Raw genomic sequence first — 11,437 nt, forward strand, 5'->3', positions numbered from 1 at the left:
CAAACAGATGAACATCTGAAAAGTGTTCGATTGATATATGAGCGCAACATGGAGCGAAGACGTCTAAATGGACCAAAAACAGGAATTAATTTGCTTAATACTGACCTCAAGCATACCTGGTTCTTCTCATCATAGGTGCGATGTTGCCCGTTACAGTTCGGGACAGGCGTTGGAACCGCCCATCAGACGTCGTCGCAGCATATCTTCATTTGTGTGAGCAACGGAGGATTTCCTGCCGCTGTTTTGACTCATTTACACATTTTATTAACTCTTCGTTTGTTCTCAGCTGGTAAAAATACCAGCATACATCCAACGAGCACATTTCACCCATCATTGTTTTGGATGTTCGGTTAATTCCCTCAAAAAATATACGTCATATAAGCTGTCCAATCAGGTCGTGACTTTTCCCTGATGCCTTTGGTTTTGTATCGTTAGGTTCTGTGTTAATGTCAGTGTGAACGCTACATGAACCCGGACTAAATGTATAATTTTCATTTTTGGTCGGACCGAACTTCAAGTGAACCAAACACACCCTAAAAGCTCACCATTTACACACATTGTGTTATACTCCAGTTATTAATAAATCAAATTAAATATGTTTACCATCGTATGATGTACGCTAATATAAGCACAGATGTGCTCAGATCCATAGACATTCAGTCTAATGTTCAGTTCAAGCAACACCCTCATTATTTCATTGAATATCTCGGCCTCTGAGTGGACTACAAGCTCAATCTAGGTGTCATTAGAAACATGAGTGTGGCAGGGTGGAGGGCGGGTCGTGATCCTACACAGCTGGTCCCGTATTAGGCTAATCAAGCCTCCGAGGTATAAAGGTCGACTGCAGGGTGTGCGTGCTGGAGAGAGAGATGGATTAGCGGACATGTCCGTCATGTGTTTGTGTCTTAAGTTTCTCATTAAAATATTATTTATATCGGCAAGCCGGTTCTCGCCGCCTCGGGTGGATCAGAGGTAGTTCTCCAGCCCCTGGCGGACGGAACACCTCGCCGCATTCTCGAGGAACAGAAGGGGTCTCCCCGGCAGATGGCAGCGGCTGCTCGTTGGGGTGGACGGTAGTGGCGAGAACTCTACTACGGCGTATCCCTCTTCCTTCCGGGCCTCGGCACCAGTATAGCGTATTCAATGGAAAGGAGGAGCGAGAACCGGCTTTTCAATATAAATAATATTTTAATGATAAACTTAAAAGACACAAACACACCGACGGACATGTCCGCTAATCATCTCTCTCCAGCACGACACCCTGCAGTCGACCTTATACTCGGAGGCTTGATTAGCCTAATACGGGACCGGATGCGTAGGGTCACGACCCGGCCCCGCCCTCCGCCTTGCCACACTGAGATCCTCCCCTTTTGATCTATAAGATCTAATCATCAATAATGAGGAACATATATTTGTGATGATTTGTTTTGCATGATTTTCCTGCTGGATGGCATATTTTGACATCTTAAGATATAACATTGGATTATTCACACAAGCGAGCTCACAGACATGTAAACAATGGCTAATTTTTTAGCAAACTGCCTCAGATAAAAGCAGATATAAAAGTTTTGCTATTTGGGGCTTAACAGCAGCAGTTATTGGAGCATAAAAGAGACTTTTGTATTGGATGATGACATGAAATATATTTCACTTTTTATTCTTTTGAAAATCTTTTAAACTGTGATATTATGGCAACAAAATAAACTGTACGGTCACATTCCTGAGAAACAGAGCTTTTATTTGATATATGACTTGATATTATTAATTTAATATATTATTAATATAATAATTCTACCACATAACCACTAGGTGGTGCTTATTTGCGGCAGTTTTGTTTTAAAGCCTTATTTTGTTATTTTAAGTAGCGTAAATGCAGACCTGTTAAGAAACGTTTAGATTATATACTTTCAAATGACATCACATATGCATGACTTGTGTGTACAGGGACTTAGAGTAAATTGTTTTGTGATATAAGCCCCCTTTAGGACCACCGAGGTTAAACATTGCATGCACAAATAACAAAAAATGTGTGAAATTCTGCGAAATGATTCTGAACATGGTAAATGAGAGTACTGCGCTCTTATTCACAGCTGGACGTGCCATCATTTTAGCCAACATACTTAATAAAAGAACACGTGTGGGGTAAGGGACGTTATTTTACAACTTGTAGGCAAATGTAAATAAAATTAGCAAGCACTGTCTGAAATCGCCAGTTCTGATCTGATTGGCTGGAAATCAAGTTGTTGCTGCACTGAATGCCTTTTGGGGAAGATCTACGCGGGTCACTGGATTTGACCATGTTTGACAGGTTAGTGGCATCAAATCTTTCCAATTGTGTTGTGATTATCGTGCATCATGACCTCATCTTAACTGAGAATGGAATGACATCAAACAACAGGACAGGTCAACTCGTCTCTATATATCATGTTAAATAGTGTCCTTTTATGTAGGTGTGGCACGTTGGCGGCAGTGAAGAAAAAACTCAGTAATTCTGTGTTATTTCATGTCTTTTATTTTGGAGATCCATCATTACCAGCGCTCACACACTTGAGATGTCCTGGCCTCTCTTGGGGTGCTACCCCACTGTCTTTCCTAGTCACAACTACCCCAACATCCAATCACAGAGGCTCCTCTGGTGTCAAGTCCTGCTACAGAGGCTAATCTTGTCAGTTGTGGTAGTTGTTGCTCTGTACCTCTTCGGAGCGATGGCCCATATTGCTCAGTGCCCATTCAGAGAGGTAGAGGCTGTTGCTCAGTGCCAATTCAGAGAGGTGGAGGCTGTCGCTCAGTGCCCATTCAGAGAGATAGAGGCTGTTGCTCAGTGCCCATTCAGAGAGATGGAGGCTGTTGCTCAGTGCCCATTCAGAGAGATGGAGGCTGTCGCTCAGTGCCCATTCAGAGAGATAGAGGCTGTTGCTCAGTGCCCATTCAGAGAGATGGAGGCTGTTGCTCAGTGCCCATTCAGAGAGATGGAGGCTGTCGCTCAGTGCCCCTTCAGAGAGATGGAGGCTGTTGCTCAGTGCCCATTCAGAGAGGTGGAGGCTGTTGCTCAGTGCCCATTCAGAGAGGTAGAGGCTGTTGCTCAGTGCCCATTCAGAGAGGTGGAGGCTGTTGCTCAGTGCCCATTCAGAGAGGTAGAGGCTGTTGCTCAGTGCCCATTCAGAGAGATGGAGGCTGTTGCTCAGTGCCCATTCAGAGAGGTAGAGGCTGTCGCTTCGTGCCCCTTCAGAGAGATGGAGGCTGTTGCTCAGTGCCCATTCAGAGAGGTGGAGGCTGTTGCTCAGTGTCCATTCAGAGAGGTGGAGGCTGTTGCTCAGTGCCCATTCAGAGAGGTGGAGGCTGTTGCTCAGTGCCCATTCAGAGAGATGGAGGCTGTTGCTCAGTGCCCATTCAGAGAGGTAGAGGCTGTTGCTCAGTGCCCATTCAGAGAGGTGGAGGCTGTTGCTCAGTGCCCATTCAGAGAGGTGGAGGCTGTTGCTCAGTGCCCATTCAGAGAGGTGGAGGCTGTTGCTCAGTGCCCATTCAGAGAGGTAGAGGCTGTTGCTCAGTGGCCATTCAGAGAGATGGAGGCTGTCGCTCAGTGCCCATTCAGAGAGGTAGAGGCTGTCGCTTCGTGCCCATTCAGAGAGGTAGAGGCTGTTGCTCAGTGCCCATTCAGAGAGGTACAGGCTGTTGCTCAGTGCCCATTCAGAGAGATAGAGGCTGTTGCTCAGTGCCCATTCAGAGAGATAGAGGTTGTTGCTCAGTGCCCATTCAGAGAGGTAGAGGCTGTTGCTCAGTGCCCCTTCAGAGAGATAAAGGACTGTTGCTCCATGCCCCTTGGGATCGGTGGTAGCTCTTTCTCAGTGCCCCTTCAAAGTGATGCCGACTGTCGCTTCATGCCCCTTCGGAGAGATAAAGGGCTGTTGCTCCATGCCCCTTCAGAGTGATGCCGGCTGTCAGCTTCATGCCCCTTCAGAGAGATAGAGGCTGTCGCTCTGTGCCCTTTTGGATCGGTGGTGGCTGTTTCTCAGTGCCTCTTGGGAGCAATGCCATCTGTCGCTCGGGCCCAGTAGCAGTCACAACCGATCCTGATTGACGATCTATGGAGAGCTGCAGTAGTCGGTCTGTGTGCTGTCAGTGTCCGTGACTGACAAGCCACTGTAGTCCACATCACTACAGCAATTCTCTCTTGAGAAAGGGCTTGTGGATATGGACATCGTCTCGGTAGCATCAGTGATGTCAATGTACACAAAGCGGAAATGCTGCTCCACAGGCTTAACAAAAATAAGCCTTGTCTGGGAGCATTCATGAGTCATCTGAATAGACAGAAACAATCAATTAGTTCAACACTGAGACACAGTTAATCCAGTGTCATTAATCTGGCTAAAACTGAAGCCCATGAGCACTGGATTTCCAGTACCGTTGCAACTGATGGGAACTCTGTGATTAGTATTACATTTGTAGTTCTGTAAGTTGATAGCCTTATGGGGTGATATAATAGTGATTTTGATTATAACAGTGGACATCAATAAGCTCACCTCTGAATGTTCATCTTCCTCTGAATTCTCAGGAAGGTCACTGTTAAACCTTCACACACAAAGAAATGGCAAAAATGACTTTTTCCATCCATCACATGCCAACAAACTTTGCTGTTCATAGCCTGATAGCTTTCTTGAAAGGTGTGTTCACACTTACTGATAAAGCTAGACAATATATGTAAATATTCCTAGGGACTCAAACGCTTTACATAGTGCTGCCAACACACACACACACACACACACACACACACACACACACACACACACACACACACACACACCTCTAGAGTGATGTAGCCAATTCAGGGGATGGAGATTAATACGAGGCCATGATAGATGGGGGCCAATGGGGGGAATTTGGCCAGGACACCAGGGTTACACCCCTACTCTTTACAAGAAGGATTTTTAATGACCACAGAGAGTCAGGACCTCGGTTTAACATCTCATCCGAAGAACGGTGCCTTTTTACAGTATAGTGGCCCTGTCACTATACTGGGTCATTAGGACACACACAGACCGTAGGGTGAGCACCCCCTGCTGGCCTCCCTAATACCACTTCCAGCAGCAACCTTGGTTTTCCCCAGGAGGTCTCCCATCCAGGTACTGGCCAGGCTCAACCCTGCTTAGCTTTAGTGGGCAACCAGTCAAGAGCTGCAGGGGTGATATGGCTGCTGGTAGAGCAGGTTGGCAGGGTTGGTGGTTCAATTCCCGGCCCACATGACTCCACATGCCGAAGTGTCCTTGGGCAAGACACTGAACCCCAAGTTGCTCCCAATGGCAGGCTAGCGCCTTGCATGGCAGCTCTGCTGTCATTGGTGTGTGAATGTGTTTGTGAATGGGTGATTGGGACACAGCGTAAAGCACTTTGGTAACTGCTATATAAGTGCAGAGCATTTACTTTGTAGCTGCAAAATCTCTGTCAGCGTAAACGCACCTTTACAGAGCTTAATCTATCCTGTTGTGTCATCTTTAACTCTCTCTAAGTACCCATTTCTTGGTGTTAAATGCTCCCTGAAAAACTTTAATGTATGTCTTACTCTCTAGATTCGGAGCGGGATGTTGTGTGTCCGCATCTAGAGGTTCCACAGCGATTCCGCGAGCACAGAGGAAGGTGCGTTTGACAGACTGCCAGGCTTCGTGGAAGAAAGTAGAGATGGCTTTCTTCTTACTCACTGAGGAAGGAAATCTTATAGTAAGCCATTCAAATAGTGCATATTAGTCAGCCTCTCTTTGTCCATTTGCATGTCCCTGTTGTCACTCACCTCTAGGTTTGTTGGCAGGAGTAGATATCCCACATGCCGAATGAGCGCCGCTCAACTCTGAGTGAGTGCTCTTGGTGTCGGCGCAGCTGCTGACACTGAGCTGTTGGTCAACGTCCTCGTCTTCTTCTTCAATGCAAGACAGCCATGAGTGGCTCCGGCAAAAAATGTCAGAGCTGCTATCCGGTGAATTGGAGATGGCTATGGGGGCAACCTCTAGAGGGGCAAGTGTTGGGGGGCAAAATCCAAGCTAGAGGCCGATGAGACACTTGGGCTTTGACAATGGAGCTCATTGGCCTCAAGATCTTCAAAGTACACCATGTGGAAACTCTGTAGGCAAGTGAGACAGGAGAGGACATGGGAGTTATCACAGATCCAACACACTGTGAATTTTAAAATAGGACCAAATATGTTTCGACTCCCCTACAAAGCCAAAACGCAGTAACTACACATTTTGTTATGATTGGGTTATGACTGAAATTGACCGTGGTGCAGGGCTGGACTGGGAAGAGAAATCGACCCGGGGTTTTACATAGCAACTGGCCCATTTTTATTTTTTTGGGGGGGGGGTCTTGCTGTCCTTTTCTGCATATCACGGCGCCATTTTGTGGTCTGTTCTGCATAACATGGGTGGCTCATTTTAGCTTATCGAGGCCCATTCAGCCTGTTTCGCGGCCAACCCACTGGCTCACTCGCTTCGCCCGATGGCCAGTCTGCACTTGATCGGCCCACAAAGTGCGTCGGCCCAGCGGGAAAATGCCCGATATGCCAGATTACCAGTCCAGCACTGTCGTTGTGCACTGGAGACACAACCTGGGACGTTAGGCAAAACTCCGCCTTTGACATTGACCCCACCTCAATCCCTGGCTGGCCTTGTTTGGCCCAAAGCGTATTCTACGTGAAAGCCCGAAACTGAGAGTGGGAATGCACCTGCCCTGGCATGCACTAGTACGCCCTCATCTGCCTGAGAGTGGAACAGCAGCTAATAATTTGATGATCTTTCCAGTCATTTGTGAATACAGAATCTTTAAAACTAATTTTGATTGAAACCAATTTGCTATTGGATCGTTAAGAGGGGGTGAATCGGTTGGATCTAATGTATATCCACAATATAGACATTTCAATATATATATTTAATATTATATAATGTTTTTAAATATAAACCCTCGTATTGCATTCTGGTCATTTTTGACCCAGTAGAGGTTTTTTGTATGGGAATCAAACTTTGTGACTTTGTCAAGACTAAAAAAATTTATATAACAAATTTGTTTTTTCCAAATGTTTAGAAGAAATTATTTAGGAGATATAAGCATGTTTATAATGGAATGATGCACGTCCGTTGCCCAATCAGCCTGATGGGGTGTCGCGAGGGATAAAAGCGGCCGGAGACGACAGATCCAGAGAAAGAGAAAAGCGGGTAGCTGCGCTGAATGTGTTTGTCTTTGTATTTAATTAAATATTATTTATATCGTCAAGCCGGTTCTCGCCGCCTCCTTTCCCTTTATCCCCTTACACTGGTGCGAAACCCGGAAGGAGGAGGGATGCCCGTCGCAGAGTCCTCGACACTGCCATCCACCCAGGGAGCCCCGCTGCCATCCGCCCGGGGGCGGAGTAGCCCGGGCGTGGGGAACGGCTGCCGTCCGCGGGGCGAGTGGGGAATGGACTCCCGACCGCCTGGCACGATGGAGCCGCTGCCAGGGGTGGAGGAGTGTCCCCACGGGCCGCCCGGGAATGCGGAGGGAGTCCTGTCCGCTGGGGGTCAGAGGTCTGACTCCGGTCCGGCCGGGGAGAAGCGGCTGCTGTCCGCCTGAGAGGGTGGAGGAGTGATCGAGGACCACGCAACGGCGCATCAGAGAACCGGTGAGTGAGTTTCTTTATCTCTCCCCACCCAACCCCCTTCTCCGGGGGATGTACAGCATGCCGGGGACTCCCCGGCCTGAGGCAACACTGGGAGGAGTGTAGAGTGGAGGAGGGCGGAGCCAGGCCGAGCTGGAGTGACACACGCCCGGTCCCAAATCAGCCTGATGGGGTGATCGAGGGATAATGGCGGCCGGTGACAACAGTTTGAGAGAGAAAAAATGATGGGCAGCTGCCCTGTGTGTATTTGTGTCAGTCTTTTTTTATTTTTATTTATTTATTTTTATTTTAATTTTAGGCCCGTGCTCGCCTCATCCTTTCCCTTTAACCCCCCTAATAATATCCCTCCACAGACTGATGTGATAATGAACCAGCTTGCACATTAACATCAGCGGCTCATGCGATAAACAGAATATATTGTTTAAAACATTGTATAGAAGTACAGATTGTTGTGTAGTTGTTTTGTGTATTTGTGTTGTGTAGTTGTTTTGATGTTGTTTGGTTGGAAAAAAAAATATTTGGTTGCGTAGATTTTAACTACCGAGTTGTTTTTCAGCAGTAATCAGTAACTTATATGGAAGTTATTTACTAGAAATTCTCACTTTAAATATAGATATAAATTTAATGCAATATTATATTCAAATGAAATTTCATATAAACCATGATAAAAAAAAAATATATCTTTATATGTATCACACTGGTTTAGCTGTAGTTAATGTATATTTTGAAATGTTAAAGAATTTAAAAAAATGACATCATACATAATAACATATATATATATTTTCAGTTAACATAAGTGTGATAGTCAGCGTCAATACTCGCTGAGATACACAGATATTTTAATGATTAATGGGCATACACTCAAACTCACACACGCATAGGACACACACACACACACGCATATACACACGCATAGGGCACAAACACACGCATAGGGCACAAACACACACACATAGGGCACACACACGCGCATATACACACACATAGGGCACAAACACACACACACACACACATAGGGCACACACGCATATACACACACATAGGGCACAAACACACACACGCATAGGGCACAAACACACACTCGCATAGGGCACAAACACACGCATAGGGCACAAACACACACGCATAGGGCACAAACACACACACACATAGGGCACAAACACACGCATAGGGCACAAACACACAGCATAGGGCACAAACACACACGTATACACACACATAGGGCACACACACACGCATATACACACACATAGGGCACACACACATATACACACACATAGGGCACAAACACACACGCATAGGGCACAAACACACGCATAGGGCACAAACACACGCATATACACACACACATAGGGCACAAACACACACGCATAGGGCACAAACACACACGCATAGGGCACAAACACACACGCATAGGGCACAAACACACACGCATAGGGCACAAACACGCATATACACACACATAGGGCACAAACACACACACATAGGGCACAAACACACACGCATATACACACACATAGGGCACAAACACACACATAGGGCACAAACATATGGGGCACAAACACACGCATAGGGCACAAACACACACGCATAGGGCACAAACACACACACATAGGGCACACACACACACGCATAGGGCACACACACACGCATATACACACACATAGGGCACAAACACACACGCATAGGGCACAAACACACACGCATAGGGCACAAACACACGCATAGGGCACAAACACACACGCATAGGGCACAAACACACACACATAGGGCACACACACACACACTGCATATACACACACATAGGGCACAAACACACACGCATAGGGCACAAACACACATAGGGCACAAACAGCATAGGGCACAAACACGCATAGGGCACAAACACACAGCATAGGGCACAAACACACACACATAGGGCACACACACATGGGCACACACACATGCACACATAGGGCACAAACACACCGCATAGGGCACAAACACACTGCATAGGGCACAAACACACCGCATAGGGCACAAACACACGCATAGGGCACAAACACACATACACACACACACACATAGGGCACAAACACCTGCATGGGCACAAACACACACATAGGGCACAAACACACACACATAGGGCACACACACACTGCATAGGGCACACACATACACACCGCATAGGGCACAAACACACAGCATAGGGCACAAACACACTGCATGGGCACAAACACACGCATAGGGCACAAACACACACATAGGGCACAAACACACGCATAGGGCACACACACACATAGGGCACACACTATACACACACATAGGGCACAAACACACACGCATAGGGCACAAACACACGCATAGGGCACAAACACACGCATAGGGCACAAACACACACATAGGGCACAAACACACACACATAGGGCACAAACACGCATACACACACGCATAGGGCACAAACACACACATAGGGCACAAACACACACACATAGGGCACAAACACACGCATAGGGCACAAACACACACGCATAGGGCACAAACACACAGGCATAGGGCACAAACATACACGCATAGGGCACAAACACACGCATAGGGCACAAACACACACGCATATACACACACATAGGGCACAAACACACACACACATAGGGCACACACACACACGCATATACACACACATAGGGCACACACACACGCATATACACACACATAGGGCACACACACGCATATACACACACATAGGGCACACACACACGCATATACACACACATAGGGCACACACACGCATATACACACACATAGGGCAAAAACACACACGCATAGGGCACAAACACACACGCATAGGGCACAAACACACACGCATAGGGCACAAACACACGCATAGGGCACAAACACACATAGGGCATATACACACACATAGGGCACAAACACACACACATTGGGCACACACACACACGCATATACACACACATAGGGCACACACACACGCATAGGGCACAAACACACACGCATATACACACACATAGGGCACAAACACACACACATTGGGCACACACACACACGCATATACACACACATAGGGCACACACACACGCATATACACACACATAGGGCACAAACACACACGCATATACACACACATAGGGCACAAACACACACACATAGGGCACACACACACACGCATATACACACACATAGGGCACACACACACGCATATACACACACATAGGGCACACACACATTAAGCACTCACACATTCAGACACATAAAGCACTCACACACACACACACATAAAGCACACACACTCTCTCACACACACGCACACACATGCTAAAAATATAGACTTTTTTACATGCATGATCAGCTGACCTGTGACCGATGATTTTGGCTCAACTATGCCCAGATAATGAGAAATTGAGTGTTTAAAAAAAGATAATACACATTTGACAAGACAATCCAAATACTTTGAAGCGTTGGCGTAGTTACTGTGTTTTAGCTTTGTGGTGCCGTAAACATGACATATAAGGACAGGTGATTACCCAAACACCAAAGGATTAAAGAGGGTATATTTCTTTAAAAATGATCCAAATCATATCTGAATATTTTCACATTAATCAGTGTTTTTCACGTTCAATATACAGTTACACTGAGTTACACTTAAAATATCTCAATATTATTGCATTAGCAAAATATAAAAGCAAGAGTTATTTATTTGACAGGGTGATTGCAATCACATTTTTTAAGCATATTTTTGATCAAACAAATTAGTTTGGTTTAAAACGATAAAATAATAAATCTAAGAAAATGCACACAAATCTG

The sequence above is a fragment of the Xyrauchen texanus genome, chromosome 36, assembly GCF_025860055.1.
Source record: "Xyrauchen texanus isolate HMW12.3.18 chromosome 36, RBS_HiC_50CHRs, whole genome shotgun sequence".
NCBI classification, from domain to species: domain Eukaryota; kingdom Metazoa; phylum Chordata; class Actinopteri; order Cypriniformes; family Catostomidae; genus Xyrauchen; species Xyrauchen texanus.